Raw genomic sequence first — 9290 nt, 5'->3', positions numbered from 1 at the left:
GGTTGGGAGATTCCGTTTCCTGCCCGGTGTTGATCGATTCGGGAGCCGAGGGAAGTTTTGTTGATGAGACTTGGGCTCGTGAACAGGGGATTCCCCTCATTGAACTTAAAGACTCCACCCCTGTACACGCTCTTGATGGTAGTATCATCTCTAGAGTGCGCTTTGCCACAGTTCCGGTGAGTCTCACCATATCAGGCAATCATCAAGAGACAATTTCTTTTCTTGTTTTCCATTCTCCTTATTACCCTGTTGTTTTAGGACATCCCTGGTTAGTAAAGCATAACCCTCAGATTGACTGGTCCAGAGATTCCATTCTTTCTTGGAATTTGTCTTGTCATGTTAACTGTTTGTCGTCTGCTGTTTCTCCTGTCTCTTCTATTTCTGTTTTCCAGGAGGAGCCGGGTGATTTGTCTGGGGTCCCGGAGGAGTACCATGATCTTCGGGCGGTTTTCAGTCGTTCCAGGGCCACTTCTCTTCCTCCGCATCGACCTTATGACTGTAGTATCGACCTTCTTCCGGGTACCACTCCCCCTCGTGGGAGACTTTATTCTCTGTCCGCCCCCGAGCGCGAAGCACTTGAGAGATATTTATCTGACTCGCTTAACGCCGGTACCATTGTACCTTCCTCCTCTCCTGCCGGTGCGGGTTTTTTCTTTGTTAAAAAGAAGGATGGTTCATTGCGTCCCTGCATTGATTATCGAGGCTTGAATGACATCACGGTCAAGAATCGCTATCCCTTGCCGCTGATGTCATCTGCCTTCGAGATCCTGCAGGGGGCCAAGATTTTTTCTAAGTTAGATCTCCGCAATGCTTACCACCTTGTACGCATAAGGGAGGGGGACGAGTGGAAGACAGCGTTTAATACTCCGCTAGGGCATTTCGAATATCGCGTTCTTCCGTTCGGGTTGGTTAACGCCCCTGCCGTGTTCCAGGCGTTAATTAACGACGTTCTTAGAGACATGCTGAACATTTTTGTTTTTGTTTATCTCGACGATATTTTGATTTTCTCACCCTCTCTCCAAGTACATACTCAGCATGTTCGTCAAGTTCTTCAACGTCTCCTAGAGAATCGATTGTTTGTTAAAGCAGAGAAGTGTACTTTCCACGCTCAGTCTATTTCTTTTCTCGGTTCTGTGATTTCCTCGGAGGGGGTTAGCATGGACCCTTCCAAGGTTCGTGCTGCCACTGATTGGCCGGTACCCGACTCGCGTGTCGCCCTTCAACGTTTTTTGGGTTTTGCTAATTTTTACCGTCGGTTTATCCGCAATTTTAGTCAGATCGCCGCCCCTCTCTCGGCGCTCACATCCGTCAGGGTCCGTTTCTCCTGGACTGATGTGGCTCAGACTGCTTTCGATCGCCTCAAATCCCTTTTTACGACGGCGCCTATTTTAAGAACTCCAGACGTCTCCAGACAATTCATAGTTGAGGTCGATGCGTCAGAGGTGGGCGTGGGGGCCGTTCTTTCCCAGCGCTCATCCTCTGACGAGAAGGTTCACCCTTGCGCTTACTTTTCACATCGTCTCTCTCCCGCCGAACGCAATTATGATGTGGGTAACCGCGAATTATTGGCTATCCGTCTCGCTCTCGGTGAGTGGCGTCACTGGCTTGAGGGTGCTTCGATTCCGTTCATTGTCTGGACTGATCATAGAAATTTGGAGTACATTCATTCTGCTAAGAGACTCAATGCCCGTCAGGCTCGGTGGGCACTTTTCTTTACACGTTTTGATTTCTCCATCTCCTACCGTCCTGGTTCTAAGAACCTTAAGCCAGATGCTCTCTCGCGACAGTTCGATTCTCCAGAGGTTGTTCCTACTAACGAGGAGATTCTTCCTCAGGGTATGGTGGTGGGCGCAGCTGTCTGGGGAATAGAACGTTTGGTTAAGCGATCTTTGGCTCATGCCATTACTCCTCGTCTCTGTCCAAGAGGTCTTCTGTACGTTCCTCCATCTACTCGTCTCGCGGTTCTTCAATGGGGTCACTCTTCCAAATTATTCGCTCATCCTGGTGTTAGGGGCACCGTCGCTGCCATCCGCCAGAGGTTCTGGTGGCCCTCTCGTGAACGCGACATACGGCGTTACGTCGCTTCGTGTGCTGTCTGCGCTCAGACTAAGTCTGGTAATGCACCTCCGGCGGGATTGCTGCGTCCTCTTCCGTTACCGTCTCGCCCATGGTCGCACATCGCCATGGATTTTATCACGGGTCTTCCTGCCTCTGAGGGGAACACCGTGATACTCACTGTCGTGGACCGTTTTTCCAAAGCTGCTCACTTTGTCCCCTTACCAAAACTTCCGTCCGCTAGAGAGACCGCACAAGTAGTCGTCGACAAGATTTTTAAGATTCATGGTCTTCCCTCCGATATCGTGTCCGATAGAGGTCCCCAATTCTCTTCTTTGTTTTGGAAGGAGTTTTGTCGTCTCATTGGGGCTTCGGCTAGTCTCTCCTCCGGTTTTCATCCTCAAACCAATGGCCAGGCCGAACGAGCCAATCAAATAGTCGGGCGCATCCTTCGTAGTCTAGCTTTTCGCAATCCGGCTTCCTGGTCAGAACAGCTTCCCTGGGCAGAGTACGCGCATAATTCCGCCCCGTCCTCTGCGACGGGTTTATCACCTTTTCAGTGTTGCCTTGGTTACCAACCTCCGCTTTTTCCCTCACAAGAGACGGACGCTAGGATGCCGTCTGTTGAGGTCTTTATTCGACGTGCTAAGCGTACTTGGAGAGCGGTCAGGTCTTCCCTTTGCAAGTCTCGTTCTCGTACACAGCGCGCCGCTAATAGGCGTCGAGTTAAGAGTCCTCGGTATTCTGTTGGGCAGAGGGTTTGGTTGTCCACCCTTAACCTACCTCTTCAGTCCACTTCGCGTAAACTGGCACCTAAATTTATTGGACCATTTCGGGTCCTTAAGATCCTCAGTCCTGTCTCTGTCAGACTCAAATTGTCTGCCAATCTCCGACGCATTCACCCTGTCTTTCACGTGTCATGTATTAAGCCCGTTACCCGTATTCCTCCTCGTTCGCTTTCTTCTCCGGTTCGTGTTGAGGGCGCTCCCACCTATAGGGTTCGTAGACTTCTCGATGTTCGCCCTCGGGGTCGTGGTCATCAATTCCTGGTCGATTGGGAGGGATACGGTCCGGAGGAGAGGAGTTGGATTCCGTCCCGGGACGTCCTGGACCGCTCGCTGATCGAGGACTTCTACCGCTCCCGCCAGTCCTCCTCTGTTGCGCCAGGAGGCGCTTCTTGAGGAGAGGGTACTGTCATGATCCTGGCTCTTTCCTTTCTTTCTTTTCTCTTTTCTCCCTCTTCTGGTCACACTCATTATTACATTCTGTTACGCACACACATTAGCATTCATTTACTCAATCGTTTTCAGCTGTCTCTCATCACCTCATTCCTTACGTACTCACAGTCTTGTTCATTATCTCTATCGTTCTCATCTGTTGCCCACTTTCTCTGATTGGCTTCTCTATTTCTTGTCCTTCCTTTCTCTTGTTCTTCGTCGGATTATTGCCTTAATGTTACGTACCTATTTTTCTATCACTGTCCCGTCTTAGTCCCGTCTGGTGCATGTTCATTCCTGACTGATTTGTTATCACCTCGTATCTGCTCTATGCGAAGTCTCCAGCTACGTGAGTGGTTTACGGCTTGGCATTCCTTGCTCTCTTCGGACCCAGCCTGTCTCTCTGCCGCCGAGGATTTCCCATTGCCGTTCCTGACCGGGCGGCTCTGTTCCTTACGTTTGATGAACTTTCTGTTGGATTTAAATGCCTTGTAGCTTCCTGAGTAATTCTGCCCTGAACTGAATTAAAACTTTGTCAAATCACCTTCTGCTTTTGGGTCCTCATCTCCTGTACGTGACACAGCAGGTAATTCAGCCGGGGATTTTTACGCAGGTGGTGTGAGAGAAACACTGACACTCTGGATTCAGACAGCAATAAAATCACAGATTAACCCCTGTAAATGATGAGAATACCTCACGACCCCATGAGAAACAGTTACCGTCTGAACAGGACTAATGACAACATGTACAATGACTGAACACTATAACTTACCAGAGGTAATGCATGACCAAGAGCCAAAGCCAAGCTCAGCAGAAGAAAAGCACATAAATGCATCATCACTGGAAATCATAATGACCACATCAGATTAATAAATTTCATATTAACCTGCAAGCAATTTTATATATATTAGAAGACCATTAGCTCAGGAACTAAAGAGCGATACATACCAGTCTCCCGTCACTGAAGTTGTGTGCTCAAATGTGGAGACTCGAGAGTTATTTAACCGTCATTCGCCCCGCAGCACTGCTTAAACCCACCCTGAAACTGAGTGGAAAACCGGCTAGATTGCAAATTTAACATAACAGAAGTGCCTGAATGTTTGCTCATTTTGGTCTTTACGTAAAGATTTCAGCAGTGATATATAGTATTTTGATATTTTAGCTGTTATTAAATCACTGTAAAGTGCATTTGGCAGATGCTTTTATACAAAATAACTTACATTTTTCTTGTGCTTATAATATATTTCTGCTCATACTGTGATCAGATTGCACTTGCTGGTGTGTGAAAAGTGAGTTTTGATCTGAGAAAATGGTTTAAACTCAAAGTCATGAAACTCTAGATTAGGGGACAAACAAGGCAGGTAATGGGGAACAACAGGTGGGGCAAATTAATCAATAGTCAGATAACAAGAGGGGTGGGGTCGAGACTGAGGACAGGAACGCACATGACACAGAAATAAATCAAAACACCACATGCTACACAAGACAAGACAGACAGGTGACACTTAGATCCTACGTCCTTAGCAGTGATGCGCGGGTCAATGTATAAACAACCCGCACCCGACCGACGTTTTCAACTAACCCGCCCGCAACTCGGACCGCAAAAAAAAGAGAAGAAAATATTGTACCCGACCCGCTTCCTGACCCGCATTTTTTAAAAGTAGTAAATGCTCATCGTAGCTCATTGGGCCATTGAGAAAATGTTTCAGGTCCTGACGTGGTGTGCTCAGAGGTGCAGCAGCGAGAGCAGGCCGTTCTTGTGGCGGCCCATCATTTTCCATTTCAGCTCCAGATGCATATTATTGATGAACGCGATGTTTATGTTTCGACCCGGCTTGAAGAATTCATCAGCCCACATTTGGAAAACATTTGGAAAAGTGTGAAAGCCCTTAGGAGCGCAAACTGTTATTTTTCTGAATGCTGTATGATATAGCCTAGTGTTATGTAATACAGGCTTGATTTATTCATTTATTTCGTTTAATTTTCTTAACAATTAAGATGCTGCATGTGTTTATCCAGTCTAATCGAAGTGTGCGTCTCTCCCCCGACTTTCCCAACAAAAATCCCGCCCCCTCTCAGAAAATACATAAAACTGACTTTAAATGCGTTTAAAAGTAGCCTATTAAAATGGTACAATGGCATTGCTCAGTTCAACGTTTTGGGAAATCGGGCATTTTGTCCCGCGTCAGCATTTATTCAAAAGTTAATAACGCTCAACATTCAAAAGGTAAATAAGGATTTATTGGGGACCGTGACCCGAATATCATTAAAAATATTTTTGGATGACTCGTAACCGCGGGTAACCGCGGGTGGCCGCGGGCACCCGCTCATTTTGGATCAACCCGCGCATCACTGGTCCTTAGTTATTTGAAAAACATTCAGACATTCATAACATTTTCAAAATTATAGAACGGAATGTTCCTCTAACGAACAGAAGTTGCTACCCTTTCCTCATTCCCTGCGTTCCTGCTGGAGATAGACGAGATAGATGTGGGAGTTTGCCATGAATGTGTGCCAAGAAGCCTTAGGGCAGTATTCGTAAAGCTCTAGAATATGACCTGTGTGCTGAATTTAATCAAGGGTGTGTATTCATTTGCATAACTTCTAAAAGTGTTTTACTGATGTTTTATTTAAGTAGATGTTGTTGAATAGAAACATATCTTTATGTACGGAGGTGGTGTACTCATTTATGCCGTCTGCAGTATCTCTGATCAAGATACAGTGGGTAACGGCAGAAGTGGCCGTCCAGTCTCTGCATCATGTTCCTGTATCACAACTGAACTCATTTAGTATGTTGAGTGCTGTGATAAACACAATATCCTGTAGGTGGAATAGCCTAATGAAGTGGCATTGCTCTCGTCACATGTGTGTTGGATAAACTATTAAACAATATGGAAAATATATAAAATTGTCATGATTATTTTGTGCGTGCTGTTTGCAAACTCTCTTAGGGAAAACTTGTGCAATGTGGTTTTCAGAGATTTTTTTCATTCCCTTGCAGTACAGATGAAAGGAAAGACAGTGGAAAGAATTCAGACCTGCCCAGCAGCATCATATGTGGTTATGCCGAAGGCCTTTTACTCTACAAAACATCTCACGAAAAACACACCTTTAGAGTGTGATGAATAGACCCTGTGAGTTTCGTATTTCCATTGTAGTGGTAAGTGATTTTTACGTTGAACTACGTGAGTTGAGAGAATTAGTAGCCCAACTAAAGATAGATAATGAAAGATTGCGACAGGAGCAAGTGCCAGTTGCACAGCCTGGTCCATCTAGTGCTCCCATCCCAGCAGCTGTGGACCCTCCACCCACTGGTCCCAGTGCAATGAAGCAATTTCTTTTTGTTCCTTGTGAAAGAAAGTGCCAAAAATTTAATGGTAGGTCCGGCATTTTCATTGATGAATGGGTGGAAGAGGCCGAGGTCTGCATGCAGGGGATGAGAGGGAGGATCCCCAAAAGATTATTCAGGCATTGCGTGACTTTCACAAAATCGTATGATGTTCTCCAAGAGTCGTTTTTTTTCCAGGAGACAACAGGATGGGAGAGCTTAGTGGAGTTCTCCCTGGCTCTGATGCATCTTCTGGAAAAAGTAAAATGTCAATCACCTTATGGTATGCCTGATGCGGAAGCTTTGCTGTGCGATTAATTCGTTGAATATGTTAGTGATGGTGCTCTCCGACGTGAATTAAAACAGCTAGTCTGTCGCCAACCCACTGCTACGTTGATGGACGTTCGCAGCGAAGCTATTCACTGGGAACAGGCGGGAATACCTCGGGGAACACGCGGTTGAAGCCAGTCTGTTCCTTCTGCTTATGGTATTCAGTAAGGTGTACAGGGACATCAGCACACAGGGAGTAACACCGTCTCAACAACATCTGAATTGAGAATTACGAGAAATGCTTAAAAAGCAGCAGCAACAATTAAATCAATTGACCCAAAGTATGGCTCATTTTCAAAATCCTCAACTGCGTATGCGATCATCCCGGCCTAATCAGATTATTTGTAGAAGGTGTCAACAACCTGGTCATTTTGCCAGGGATGGTGATGGGGAGCAGAGACCTTCTTGTTTTCCACCAGCATGTGCAGATCCAGGCAACCGTCGGAAAACTAATTCCTACCGAGCTGCAGGGCCACAGCTTGGTTGGGGAAAATACAGGCTCGGGTGTTCTGATTGTTTCAGATTTTATCTTTGTCTTGTTTTATGTCGACTTGTCCTCAACTCGTCGTGTGTACGGGTGGAGTCAAGGTACCTTGCCTGGTGGACAACAGCTCCATGGTGTCCACCATTACGGAGAGTTGTTACTTGACAAATTTTTAATCTTTGGGTAAGAAACAGCTTCGGTCGTGCCATTGGTTACAGCTCTGGGCCACAAATGGCCTCTCAATTCTGTACATCGGCTATCTTGAACTAGATGTTGAGCTTTGCGGGGTCGGTTTAAGTGCGTGGACATCGGGCGTGTCGCATCCCAGGAGGCACCATGAAATGGTTGCCGTGACTTGCTCTGTACAGTACTCGAGTGGTACAGTGCTGTTTGAGCCACCAGATTCTGGTCTTCGAGCAGGTTTGTTGCAGCCGCCCATCGCTTATGGTATGGGGGGCTAGGGGCGGTTCTCTCACAGGAGCAGCAAGGGAAGGTCCGTCCCATCGCTTATGGTATGGGGGGCTAGGGGCGGTTCTCTCACAGGAGCAGCAAGGTAAGGTGCGTCCCATCGCTTATGGTATTGGGGGCTAGGGGCGGTTCTCTCACAGGAGCAGCAAGGTAAGGTCCGTCCCATCACTTATGGTATGGGGGGCTAGGGGCGGTTCTCTCACAGGAGCAGCAAGGTAAGGTGCGTCCCATCGCTTATGGTAGCTGGAGTCTTAGGCCCACTGAGCGCAATACATCTAACTACAGTTCTATGAAACTGGAGTTTCTCGCGCTCAAGTGGGCCATGACTGAAAAGTTCCGGGAGTACCTACTGGGGCAAAAGTGTATAGTTTATACCGATAATGACCCTCTTAGCTACCTGACCTCTGCTAAGTTAGGTGCCATGGAACAGTGTTGGGCAGCTCAGTTGGCAGCCTTTGACTTTGAGATCAAATATAGATCAGGAAAGAGAAACCACAATGCTGATGCCTTGTCGTGGCAAAATCTTCCAGTGGTGGAAGGTCAGGATTTGAGCTTAGGTGCAGCGATTTTTCGCCCGGATGGTTCTCCAAGTGCTAATGCCGGCGGCCATGAAGTCTGAAGTACTGACCCAACTTCACCAACAGCACGGGCACCAGGGTGTGGAGCTGTAGCGAATTAGCTCAGAGGGGAAATATTAATAATTATTCATACCTCATTATGAAAAACATAAAACATACATACAAAAAACATACATGGCAAGAGGCAAAGTTAAACTGGTTGGAAGAACCGGGTCAGAACAGATGGATGAAGTTATGCAAGTTATGTAGTCTAAACTGGGAGAACCATCCCTGAGAACCATGTCTGAGTAAAGGAGTTTACAGTTTTACTAACTACAGTGATTTGTATTTCTTAGTACATTACTTGCGTTTGCCCGGAAAGGCGTCCAGATATACAGTCGCAGGAGAAAGTCTTGATGGTTCCGTCCGATGGTTTTGCAGTTACGATCGTTTCCTTCCGTGTTGAGCGAAGGAACGACAGTGAACTTGGTTGAGGAAGTTGCTCTTTGTTTCGAGCAAGATTCAATGGGCCTGTGCCTCATTGAACCTCAGCTCTGTAAGTTTGTGCAGTCTGTTTTGTGTTTTTGTGAGTTGTGCAAATATTAGTTATGTAAAGTGTTGTGTATTTGTCTTTTTGTTATTTTTGTTTGTTTGAAACCATTGTCAGCCATGCACCTCAAGCCGTCAGACGCTGCCTTGTATAACGATTGCTATTTTAATGTGATTTTTCTTCTTTCTTTAAATTAAATTTTGTATTAATAAAATGTTGTACTTTTTTATGATACCCACATTTCTGCCTACCTTCTTGTGAGTCGAACCTGTGTGACCTAATAACAATCTTTTAGGTGTCA

The sequence above is a fragment of the Gobio gobio genome (assembly GCF_949357685.1).
Source record: "Gobio gobio genome assembly, chromosome: 5".
Taxonomy (NCBI): Eukaryota; Metazoa; Chordata; class Actinopteri; order Cypriniformes; family Gobionidae; genus Gobio; species Gobio gobio.
This window is presented reverse-complemented; position numbering follows the sequence as displayed.